The sequence below is a fragment of the Hipposideros armiger genome, unplaced genomic scaffold (genome assembly GCF_001890085.2).
Source record: "Hipposideros armiger isolate ML-2016 unplaced genomic scaffold, ASM189008v1 scaffold_500, whole genome shotgun sequence".
NCBI lineage: Eukaryota > Metazoa > Chordata > Mammalia > Chiroptera > Hipposideridae > Hipposideros > Hipposideros armiger.
Window position 1 is genome coordinate 1,450,174 of NW_017731850.1, and position 13,744 is coordinate 1,463,917.

At 38.2% G+C, this 13,744-nt stretch overlaps 1 protein-coding gene across 1 annotated transcript in view; it reads right to left on the reverse strand.

The window, feature by feature from the left end:
* NCKAP5 (NCK associated protein 5) overlaps positions 1 to 13,744 on the reverse strand; it is a 940,156-nt gene that overhangs the window by 897,557 nt on the left and 28,855 nt on the right. The window lies entirely within an intron of this gene.

Genomic DNA, 13,744 nt, shown 5'->3' on the forward strand with positions numbered 1-13,744 from the left:
ATTATCATCTATGAGCATTTGAACACCCACTGCATTCTAGCATATGAGATACAGTTAATCCCTGCAATCCACTGAAATTGTTTGTTCTAGAATTACTAAGTGTTCTGGTTAGTAAGGATGTATCATATGTATTAAGCACTATAAAAAATATAGGTTTGAGCCCAGGCTTTCCTACCCATTAGCCAAGTGACCTTGGACAAGTCATTGAGCCTCTCTGAAACTCATCCTTCTCAACTGCAAGAACAGATAACAATGGCAATCAAATAACAGATGTAAAAACGGTTTAAAGGCAAGAAATTACAACTTACATGTATGTAAGTTATAATTATACATGGATAATATTAAAAGCAGTTAACCATAAATATTAGTTGGCATAATTTAACATCTTTGATGATTCAGAAGGCACACTGAGGTACAGGAATGTTCATAATCTGCACAAAACTCAGCCATTATACTGCTGTAATAGAAGAGCTAAGCATAAGAAAATGCCATAGCAATCAGTTTTTAATAAAATTGAAATGTTTTTCACAACTCTCTTGATTGTTCCAGGTCTGACAAGGATGCAACAGACTCAACTTCACAGCCCACAACAGGTGGTTTGTTTCTCTTGGTTTCCTCTACCAAGAAGACAGTGAGACAGAGTTTGCCCAAATTATAGTCAATTGTAGGAAACTGATGGGCTCCTTTCACAGTCATAGGCTCCCTCCTCCATCTGAATCATTCCATCTCTCATTTTTAGGAACACTAATTTTAATTCATTACTGATCCACTCAGAAACTCCTAGAAGTCCATTCTGAATTCAGGAAAAAATCCAAATTTTTCAACATCATGTTCAAGGTCTGCTTCCTGACAACTATTCTTTTACAATCCCAAACACCCTAGAAACATTCCTGAAGCCACGCTTTTGATCATACCTCTCTCTTCCATCTGTTCTAGTCCTTCCCTAGCTCCAGAGCCTGGCTCAGGTCCCATCACCTTCACAAGACATTCCTAGTCGCTCCATTTGGCAAACATTGCTTTCTCTCCCAAGTTACATACAAGTCCTTAGGGACTTATCTTATTAGTCACCATCATCACCTAGGATAGTTCTTTCAATATAGTAAGTTCTTAATATTTGCTTTCTGGTAGGGCCCAGTAGTTAAAAACAAATAAACTCTCAGAAGCATTTTTTAGAATAAAGTTAGTTCTATACTATCACTATAGGCAGAACTATTAGTCAAACCAAATTTGTTTCGGGGCTTATCTTTCCCACTTTCAGCTGCCCCCACATGCTTTGCACCCCCTTCTTCTTCCCAGTGACTGGATACTCTCTGTAATGATGAATCCGGCTAGAGAGTCTACTCAGACCCTGAGATGTTTCTTCCCATCAAAAACACACCCTCCTAAGTCTTATTCCAAAGAGCTGTGGGTTTTGATAGGTCACCGTGGACAATCCTTTGGCATTTAGTACGTATTTATTAAGTGCCTATATGGAGAAGCCAGTACTTAGATGTTGGTGACACAGCCATACGTGACAGCAACCAAGTCCCTGCCTTCATGAAACTGACATTCTAGTGAGAGGATATAGAATATAAATAAGCAAGCAAATAATTCAAAATGGCGATGGGTACCTGCTAGGAAGACAATAACCCCCAGAAGGTGGTTTAATTGTTTCAAACATGTGGAAGGGGAGCAAATTTTAGATAGAATGGTAAGGGTGGGAGACAGCCATATACAAATAAGGAAAAAGAGTATGCCAGATAAAGAGAGGCCAGTCTTTCTACGGGGAAGGAACGGGGAAAGTTTTGTGTGCCCCAGAATAGGGGACTAGCTCCTTAGGAACAGCACAAGTTAAGAGGAGAATGTGTGAGAAAAGTTCTGAGATGTTAGCAACAAGTAGGTCATACAGGGTCTTGCAGGCCAAGGTAACTCGTTTGTTCTAAACACACTGGTTAATCTTAGGGTTTGATTCTCTACTCCTTACTTACTAGCTGATAATGTTAAACAAATTATTTAACCTTTGAAGCTTCAGTTGATTCATCTATAAAATAGCATTAATAATAAGACCTTCTTTATAGTAGGGTTGGTATGATGATTATTGATATGGTCCATTTAAAGAGTTTTACCAGGGCCTGGTACAGTAGGTTAGCTTTAAAAATTAGATATGTTGATTACCTCTTCTGGTAAATATGATTAAACTCATTAAGGAGCAACTCTAATTACTGGATTTTATGTTCTATCATAGGCTAATGAGGCTGTCATTTGGGAAATGGGGATCCTTTTGACAGTTCTCAAATAGCCTAGTATGCTGTGTGGAAGAATGATTAAACAGCTTCACCTGGTCAATTTCCTTTCATATGTTATGGTGTCAATAATATAGGCAGATATGATATTCAAAACCTTTAGCAACTGATACTGCATAGGTATTGACCAATCAGAAGGACACAGTCAACGGCAACCAGCAGTGTAACTATAGGAGTGTGTCCTGAACAAACATCAGCCTAAGTGTATGTACTACCCCCTCATCCCATCACATACTTGAGAACCAGTGAATGAAACCATAAAGCAATCATGGAAAGGATCAAAGTAAAGTTATTCAAAAGGATCAAAGCCACGCCACCCAAAAGAACCAAAGTGGCAACCAGGATATGTCAATATGGAAAGGCAAGGGGTCCACAAAGGAAAAGTCAAAAAGGCTGATACACTCCACTTCCAGCACTGCCAAGGAAAGAGTGTGCCCACATTTACATACACCCAGCAGGGAAGAAATGCATGTCAACAGGGGAAATGAGTATGTCAGATCCCAAGAACACTTTGGCATTACACTGGCCATTTACATCATCTAACTAAATCAGAGATCACCATCATTAAGCAACCTTCTAGTTTTATTGATTCCCATGTAGTTTTACTTATAGAAGAAGAATGTGCTGACCAGCAAATGTAAGTTGGCAATCTTTTGGAAAGTTACATTTTTAGTACAAATTTGCAATTTGGCACCTGAATCTTTATACTCATTATTAATGTATTTGCTTAGTCTATTAGTCAGCTTGTGCTGCCATAACAGAAGACCACAGACTGGGTGGATTAAACAACAGAAATTTATTTTCTCACAGTTCTGGAGGCTGGACATTCTAGATTAGGATGCCTGCAGGGCTGGTTTCTGGTGAGGAATCTCTCCTTAGCTTGCATTTGATCACCTTCTCTCTGTGTCCTCACATGACCTTTTCCTTTGCACACATGCTTCTGGTGTCCCTTCCTTTTTTTATAAGGACACCAGTTTTATTGAATGAGGTCCCCACTCTTAAGATTTTATTTAACCTTAACTACCTCCTAAAGGGCCTTATCATAAATATAGTTACATTGGGGGTTAGAGCTTTAACGTATGAATTTTTTGAGGATACATTTCAGTCCATAACAGTTAGTTTCAGTCAGACTTCAAAGCCTGTTCATCTCTCAGTGTACTAATAACCAAATTTCTGATTCTAAAAAACTGAGAGAAAACTCTGCATGTCAGTGGCTACTCTGAGAGCCTACCCCTCTCTGCTGGTTGTTTGACTGTTGGATTTCACTACCAGTACCACCACCACCACCACCACCACCATCACTACCACATGCCCCACTTTGCCCTGCTATAATACTCTTCTCTGTATTGCAGACCTATAAGTACAAACTACATTATCAAGACTCCTTAGTCAGTTGGACAAGTTGAATTCTGCCAGTAGGAGGCAGTGAGAGATCAGAAGGCAACAGGTAGGCAGGAGTCATTCTGCTTCCAGCTCCAGATAAGCAGCACCAACAGCAGGCTCCAGTGACTTCCATGATTCCTCCAACAGCTCAGCATAAGAAAGGGCAGCCTCAGCTTCCCAGTCTTTGAGCATCACCACCTTATGCATTTTTGCTCCTCCAGTCCTTCCTCCAGCTTCATAACAAATGCCATGCATTAAATCCCTCTCTGCTTGAAATATCTAGAGTAGTATCTCTTTTCCAGGCTTGACAATGATTGATGCACACCCCATGGAGATATCTCTGGACAGGAAGCCAGCCTTCCTTGGGCAACTCTGGCTTCCTTCTTATGGGAGTTCTAAAATAATTACATGGAATTAAAAATTCTCCTAGACACTAAGTTCCTCAAGAGCAGGGACAGTATTTTATGATACATGTCCTCCTAGGTAGTATAACACCTTACACATAGCAACATGGCAGACACTTAATGAGCATTGTCGTTTTCATGAATAAATGAATGAATGAATGTTTGCAGCTGTCTTCATGAACATGTCAAAAGCAGGGCAGCAATATAACATTCCTAAACCAAAGGAATACTACGCACATTTATAACACTAAAATTAAGTTTTTAGCCAAACACACAGACATAACCAAGCCTCAAAGAAAACATTTTATCATGATTTTAAAACTATTATCAACCGAAAAATTACTGCTTAGGCCCTGCCTGTACTTATAAAGTACCATAACCCAGCTGTGCTCATGTCTTTTCCATGGCTTCTCAGAACTTTGGTTATATAGAACACACATCTGTCTCTGAGTGATGGGTTGAAAGCCTCTCCCTCCCTGCATGGGAAGGAAAAAGGTCAGCAAGTTGAAGGAAGACAGGATATTAAGCCTCTGTTTTTTGGGGGGTTTTGACTGGTGTCATTAATACCAATCTCTCCTCCCCCTCACATCCATATCTGCCTGGCTGATGAAAATAACTATTTCTTGGTATCTGTAGAAATCTGAGTTGCCTTAATAAACTCTCTTTAATTTTCCTCGCAGAAAGCCATGGCGGTCAGTGGTAGACACATTTTAATATTCCTGAAGATATCAATAATTTCTTTTTTCTTCTAGACTTTGTTAACAGACTGTATAATTTTCAGGGGACAATAATCAAACAGTACCTTTCCATAAAATCTCAAAGTCACATTTCCTCACATTCCCAGTCACACATATGCAGACACACACTCTCACACACACTCACGCATACACATTTACACACATACTCTCATACCCTCACACACAATCTGAGAATAGTCTTCTCCATCTCAATTTCTGCCTCTCTGCTTTCCCCACTTCCCACCCCTGCTTTGAAATTTTAACAGTAGTGTCAGAAGAAAGGGAGAAAAATGGCAGAACCAAGAGACATTGGAAGATTTGGCTTCCAGCTCTCTTTGCCATGTCAATTTGGACATGTTCCCTAACTTCTGTGTATTCACATTTCCTAATCAATTCTCACCAGGTTACTGTGAGCTTCCAATTAGATAATGTATGAAAAAGCCTCTCCACACCTAAATTCAACATATTCTTCAGTCTGTTTCATTAAGCAACAAACAATGCAAAATATGATTGTTTGCCGCCTCATAAACACCCAGAAAACAGAGACTATGTCAATCTCATTGGCATCTCTCCTGCAGCATCCAGAACACTGGCTCTTATAAATCCACCAGAGAATAATGACTTGTCAATGACAAATCAAAAGGGCAGCGAGTTTCCTGTCCCTGGCAAGACAGCTCAGCAGAGCTGCACCTTAGCTGTTCCTTAGAATCCCCTGGGAGCTTGTATAATATACCAATGACCAGGCCACACTGCAGACCACTGGACACTAGGGACATGGGCCCCAGGCACTAGAGCATGGTGACAGCAGCCAGGGTTGGCAATCACTGATTAGAGCAATGTTTCCCAAACTTTGCTGCATATTAGAATCACCTGGAGAGTCACCAAGGCCCATCCCCAGACCAAATAAATCAGGATCTCTGGAGGTGGGACCCAGTCATCATTATTTTAAGATCTCTGAATGACTCCAATGGGCAGCCAATGAGCACGAGTTTCAGAGAGGAAGGTACGCCCCCTTTTGTTGATCTCCTTCCCTTTCTCAAGGGCTGAGGGACACGCAGCTGTTGGCAGCAGCGACTGCCTTTCTTGAGCAACCAGCAAGTCTTAATCTGCAAACTCTGATCCCAAACAAGAGAAATGTTAGATACAGTTTGGCCAGCACCTTCCTCCCTACCCCACTCTCTCAGGCTCTCTAACAGTCCTGCTTAAACTGGTCTTCTGCTTTGTGCAGAAACTAATGTTGACTAAGGATACAAATACTAAATCTAGATTCTAAATGAATGTGCAAATATGTTAGAAACTCAGAGTGAGGCCATCCATCACTTAGAGAATGAGGGAAAGAACTTCCAGTACCAAGGACAAGAGTGGCAGAAAACTGAGACTCAGATGCTCCCGCTTTGTCCCCACTGTTGTCCATGAGCACATTGCTCTCATTTCAAAGTGCAAATAGCAGAAAAGGGAAAAAAAACAAAATTATTAATTTGTAAGATTTGCTTATAGCTCCACCAGCCAGAATGTTTGAAACTCTTGTCAGCTTTGTATTGAACCTTTTCATCCCCATCTATTAAGCCTACATAAAGGACAGCAGGTGGCTTGCCTTATACTTTAAACACACATACACAGCAGTTTCCTTTTGGAAGATACACTGGCTCAATAACTCTCTACTATTGATACATCCATTCAAGTGCTGTGTGGGTAAAAGTGTGTGTGTGCATGCACATGCATGTGTATGAGGTGTGATCAAAAAATACAGTGAATGTTTAAATAAAAAAATTTATTTCAGTAAAAGACACATTGCCATTAATCCCTCTCAAAATATTCCCCCTCACTTTGAACACACTTATCCCATCATCCTTGCCACTTTCTGAAGCAATTCTGGGAGTCCCCTTTCGTGAGTGTCTTTACTTCATCCTCCATCATGACAATGCTCCGTGTCACACATCACTTCTGGTATAGCAATTTCTGTCAAATAAAAACATTATGGTGTGTTCTCATCCACTGGATCTGGCACCATGTGACTTCTGGCTCTTCCCCAAAGTCAGAATGATTCAGGACATCAAGGCAGCTGCAACGGCACAACTACAGACACTCACAAAAGAGGACTTCCAGAACTGCTTCAGAAAGTGTCAAGAATGATGGGATAAGTGTGTCTGAGGTGAGGAGGAGTATTTTGAGGGAAACTAATGGCAATGTAATAAGTTTTATTTAAACGTTCCATGTATTTTTTTTATCACACCTCATATATGTGTGTATATGTGTATGAGTGTGTGTGTGAAGGCACACATGTGTGTATGCACATTCATTGTGACTAAACAGAAAACTGCTGTCTTCATTCTAGACATAAATATAAAAAATACCAAAGTAAGGGACTTTCAACCATAAGATGCCTATTTTAAATCCTAATAGCACCCTGAAACTGATTTATAAGATTAAATGCCAACAGGCTTCCCAAATGTGGTGTCCAATCTTACCAAATAAATGAGTGGCTGGAAACCCTCTCTGAGGACTGTGACAACACCTGTTTTCTTTGAAGTGGAGGAAGATTTTACATGATGTTGAAAACCGGTTTAAAAAAATGGTTTCAAGAGCTCATGTTTATTAAATTTCTCACCCTAGAAGTTGTTCAGTAGCTTAGAGTTAATGATTTAAATGCTGGACTGACTCCTAAGAATCACTGCCCCATGGCCCCTTCCAAATAAACGGCACCTTCAAAACAGAGAACTCGGGAACACAGTAAAGTTGGGGTCTGGAAATCTTGGCTATTTCTCAACATGCAGCTTTTTAAACTGGAAGAGTTAAAGAATTGATAGTAACATGAACTAAGTTCCTCAGTAATGGAGGACAGGGAAAACTCTTGGAACCTCTAAAATGTCCAAAATTCAGTAATTTTCAATCCTTATCATTTAAATCTGTTTTTAATTGAGATATAATTCACATGCCATCAAATTCACCCTTTTAAAGGGCACAATTCAGTGTCAACACTCTCTATTCCTCAATACTTCTTACATATTTGCTACAGAACTGGGGGTTGTGTTTCTCTCTTACAGGGACACAACGAAGTCCCCTCATCACTGCTTGAGCTCCGTCAAGCCTGACTATCCCATGTCACCATCATTTTTGGTAGCAGTATCCTGGACAGTCCTGAGTTCAAATCCTTTAACTAAAAAGGTCTGTGACCTTAGGCAATTTTAGTGACCACGAGCAATTTCACATATCGGCCTAAGTTTCCTCATGGGTATAATTAAGATAATAACAAGCAATCAGCTTAACAAGATTGCTCTGAAGACTACAATGATACCTACTTTAAAATGCCAGTGTAGATGCTCAATAACCATCAGAATAACTCAACAGAATTCTTTTCATTCAGAATTCAGTAATATTCATTGAATAGCTACTTTGTTCCAGGACCTGTGTTAGGCCCTGGATAAGTGAGAGTAAAGATTTATATATTCATGGTAAAAAGATAAGAAAGTGTGAATGAATGAATGATGTTAGCATAGAGGAAGTCACTTTCCATTTGTATAATCCTGGAAATTTTGCTGTTATTGTCATTCAAAGTATTTCCAGCTGGTTCCCAGACACACACTCTTGCTTATACACTTTTACAGCATATGAACTAAACACTAAGAGACAGAATGGCAGGGGTCTGGACCAGGATAAGCATTTCAGCTCTGGTGCTCTTCTCGAACCATCTGTTCTCTCTCTCCCAGTCTTTCTTTGTAAAGATTATCCCCGCTGTGTAGTTCCCTCCTCTGCTTCTCTTCCATTTATCACTTCCGAAAGGTTCCTAGTTCATTACATGAAATGTCTACATGTTGCCCATCAACTCTTAAGGGGTAATTCAGTGTAGAAATAAAACAGATAAATAACTTTTTAAAATAAATAAAGAAGTTGTGCATATAATCCCAGTGGATTGGAAGAATATTTAGATAAGTGAGTAGGGAGAAGGATTTTACACTGTCATCTGCTAACGCTAATGAGTTAATTAAATTAGAAAAATTCCACTGCCAAACGCAAAAACATCCAAATACGTGGGATGCCGGGGGAATTACAGGCCATGCTACTAAAATGCATTCTATACAAGTTTTTTTTTTTTTTCCTTTGAGAAGACTGTGAAGAGCTACACTTAAAAAACCATCCAATTTCAAGATCATAGTTTCCATCTGGGGCCTGTTTGGTAGAGTATGCTCTAAACTGCAAATCCCACTGAGACACAACATTACTTGTTTTAAAAAAAACAGTTTATGAAAAGCAATGTTTTGTAAAGATCCAACAAAAGGTTTAACTGTGATGTCTCCATACATTGCTGAATTTGTCATTTTCCATTAAATGCCTTTGCACACAAGTGAGAAACCAAAATGATTCAGGAAATGGATAGAGTAAAATAAATTGAAAGTCAATATAGTTTTGCTAAGACTTTAGCTGATAATTAGAATATCACCAGCTACCTGGAAGCTTTTTCACTTTAAGAGGTTATTCAGTCTTCTTTTTTTTAAGATTTTTATTGGGGAACTGGGGGGATGGGAACAGCGCTGGGGAATTGGGGGAAGGGGAACAGACAAGATGCTGTCCTTTGTTTTGGTCTTCAGCCTAGTTGTGGAGGACGTTGCTTCACTGGTCCAAGTTGGCGCCATCATTGAGCTCTTCCCGGGCGAGGCAGATCAGTCGCCGGCTTCTGGATGCCACTTACTGTGGCTGCTGGCCGCTCACACTGGCTGCTGGCTACATACGGTAGCCCATGGCAACCCACTGCCACAGGGGCTGCAGCCTACTCTATGCAGCCCAGCTCCAGGTTGAGCTGTTGTTCAGCATCTTAGATGTAGAGGGCAGTGTCACTGGCCCTCCTATGTGGGATCTGAACCAGGGCCCTCTGAGGTCCGAAGCCAGTTCTTAACCATCGCGCCACTCGGCCGGCCCTATTCAGTCTTCTTTTGTAGTTACCTCCTTCCACAATCCTCCTGCCCCAAATTATCCTGATGTGACAACAACAACAACAAAAAAAGCCAAAAACCTAGTAAATAAAGATTATGGAATTAAGCCTTAAAAGCCCACTAATATGCTAAAAACAACAGAAGTAATTATTAATAAATAATAAAATGGAGAATATGACATTAAAAATGTCCTAGGTAATAAGAGCTGTCAAGATGAAATGTATGAGAAAAATCTCAAAGATGGTTGTCTTCTATTCAGTGTTTAATTAAATTGAAGGTGCTGTTCACTTGTGGAGAGAGAGCTGGGCTAAAATCCCTTTAAAAGGTAAAACTGTCTATGACCACCCACTTTAAATGATAGCTAGAAAGGGTTCAGTTTAGGTTTTAAGGGTGCATATGTGTATGTATGTACTGTATACACATATATACCTACACACACGTATATATTTATACACATATATATGTGTTTATGGTTATTTTCTCTCTTCTTGTCATAATTTATCCATGGTAATAGGCAATAATAATCACTTCTATTTGGGTTTTCTTCATGCGATGAGCTGTTTCTTTTTGTGTGCACTTCGAAGGCTCAGGAACATGAGTTCTGTGGATAGCTGGATAAATCAGTGCTTCTCAAATTAATGCATAGGGATCACTGGTGGATCACGTTAAAATTCAGACTCTGATTTAGCAGGTCTGCAGGAAAACCTGAGGTTCTGCATTTCTGATGCTTCAGGTCTGTGGATTGTACTTTGATAGTAAAGGACCTGAAACTTAAAACAGAGAACTTCTTTGTACACTTGAAACCTATGTAGTTTTGTTGACTATTGTCACCCCAATAAATTTTAATAAGAAATAAAAATATCATATTGTATAATTTCTTTGTACATTCTTTCCAAATCCAATTAAAATAGTATCCTTGCTTTAGTTTTGGTCAGTAAAATTCTCTTAAAGTTCACACATTTTAAAATATCTGTATGAATAAAAAGTCATGAGCCTTTTTATAAAAAGCTAATGGACCAACATGCTAAGCAGAGTCTCCTGTTTTGAGACGGCACTGCATTTATCACCTCTGCCTTTACGATACGGGAGAAAGCAAACTGTGTCATTAAACAGACTAGAGGGTAATACAGCTTAAAAAACAAACAACAACAACAAAAAACAGAACTTCTGTGTCTACACGTAAGAGTGAAATTCCAAAAATTTTCTCATAAAGCCATGTTCATCTAGCTCAATGTTCTGATGACATAATTCTTGACATAATCTAAAATAATTCATGGACTACAAGTTTAGATCATGTACACAATTCTTGTGTTAACCTCTACTCAGGACATGTGGAAGGCCAGATCCTGAGGTTTACATGGTTTCTTCCAAGCCCCCTCTCTCTTCCCCTACCCACCAATAGAGTCATTACCTCTAAAATAAACCTAACAAATGGTTGCCCTGTCTGCTGGATTCTACCAGCCACAGAAGCTCATACTGCCTTACACAGCAGCCCATTTCACATTGGGGGATCTTGAACAGTTAGAAAGTTTTAATTTGTCTCTTGGATTCTCACCCACTGGCTATAGCTCCCTTTCCTGGAGCAAATTAAGTCTTCTCCTCCTGAACCAAAATACCCCGTTTCTTCAACATTTTCACTTGTGAGAAAGTTCCCAGAGTCCTCACTTCCCTTGGCACTGTTTAAGAAATTTCCTAGATCTTGATGAAGATGTATGAGATAATAATAACTTGTATTCTGTTTCTTTAAAAATAGTTACATCAATAATATATGTTTTTTTCTCTTTGTAAAAGATTTAAGTAGTAAATATTGTATATAGATTATAATGTGAAAATTGTATACTTTCATTTTCCCCTTTTACTCCCCTCCCCAGAGATAATCACTTTAATAGTTTTTTTCTTTTTGTTCATTTGCAGAAATATGCAAACATATAAATATTGATTTTTTTCATTCTATATAAATGGGATCAGCATCTCTTGTTCTATGACTACATTTTTTTCACCTGATATATTCAATACACGTAGGCCTAATTCATTTTTTTACATCTTCATGTTATTCTACAGAATGAATTAGCAATAGATTGTTTAACTTACAAGCAGAAATGTAGATAGGTGCTGATGTTTTCTCATTCCAGACGGTCCTGCCATGAGCTCTGTATATGCATCTTTTATGCCTGTGTAAGTTTCTCTATATAGATTTCTAAAGACAAAATTACATTGTACTTTTTTAAATTTTTATAAAAATTGTTTAATAGCCTTCAAAAATATTTTAAGAATATACATTAGCAGTGTATGAGAAGACTACTTATTTTCCACATGGCTGTCATTAGTAACTATATATAGTGCCAGGTGGTACCAGTCAGAAGGATCACGTCTTAAATTATATAAATATCTAACCACTATGCTGTACACCCAAAATTAATATAAAATAATGTTGAATGTCAACTCTAACTGAAAATTTTGAAAAGGGGGGCAAAGATCAATAATATTGTGATATTATGGTACAGTATCAGATGGTTGCTGAACTTATCATGTAATCACTTCTTTAGCATAGGGAATAAAATCAATATTGTGTTAATAACTCTGTATGGTGCTAGGTGTGTACTGCTGAATAACTATGATGTACACCTGAAACTTATATAACATTGTATGTTAGCTATATTTTGATAAAAATCTTTAAAAAATACAAAAAAAACTTTTCCAAATTGGTTGGTAAAACGTCTCATTGATTTAATTTATGTTACATGATTATTAGTGAAGTTGGGCATCTTTATATATATGTTGGTCATTTGAATTATTTTTTTTCTGTATTTCCTACTTAAATTATTTGCCTATTCTCTTATTGCTTCCTTTTTTATTGCCTTATAGAAACTATTAATGCATTTTGATTAATTCCTTGTTATAAGGTGTTGCAAATATTTTCTACCAGTCTATCTCTTGGTTCTTCACTTTGTTCACTGTTGTACAGAACATTTCAATCTATTTGTAGTAAATGCATCAATCTTTTCCTTATACTTTCTAAATTTAAAGAACATTTTCCATTATATTCTCTTAATACTTTTATGATACCATCGGAATATTTTTTTGTCCATTGTATAAATCATAGATTTAACTTGATTTTTAAAAGGATGTTCATTAATTCTGTGATCAGATTAAAAAACTAATCCATTTGCCTATCTTTGCACAAATACCACACTGCTTTAATTATTAAGTTCTAGTAAATTTTTATATCTTATAGGTCAAGATCCCCTTGTTGTTATTCTGTTTGGAGTTTTTCATGGCTCTCTGTGCTTATTTTTATCTTCCAGTTGAACTTTAGGATCAACTCATTATGTTCCACAAAAAATACTATGTAGATTTTTCTTGGATTCGATTTAACTTTACAGATTATTTAGAAGAGAATTTACATCATTATATTCTTGATTCTTCCTCTTCAGTGACATGAAATGTGTGGTAGATTATTTAACAGCCCCCAAATTCTCCCATTCCAGGATGCTCTCTCTTCCTTTTGAAATTTGTGTTTGATGCTCTTCCAGTTTAGGGGTGCTGTTCATGTCTCCATCTGGGATGGCTTATGACTCTTTTGACCAATATAATGTGGCAAAATGATAATGAGGTCCGATGCTAGACTTTAAGGAGCTTGAAAATTCTCTCTTCTCTCTTGGACCCTGAGACCACCATCCTGTGAAAAAGTGCAGTCTAGCCCACTGAAGGAGCAGAGCGGGGGTCCCCTCATTGACAGCCACACCAACTTTCATATAACTGTGTGAGGACACCTTGGACACCTAGTCAAGACTTCAGATGACCACAGCCAAATGGCACCAATTGACACCAACAGAAGAACCATACAGATTGCCACTTCATGGAATTATGAGAAAAAATAAGTCATTTGTTGTTTTAAGTAATCAGGTGCTGTAGTGGTTTGTTATGCAACAATAAATACGAGGTCTGACAAGTTTGGGACCTTGTTGCAGCAATGTTACTAACCTTTTTTGATATCAGAGGGATTATTC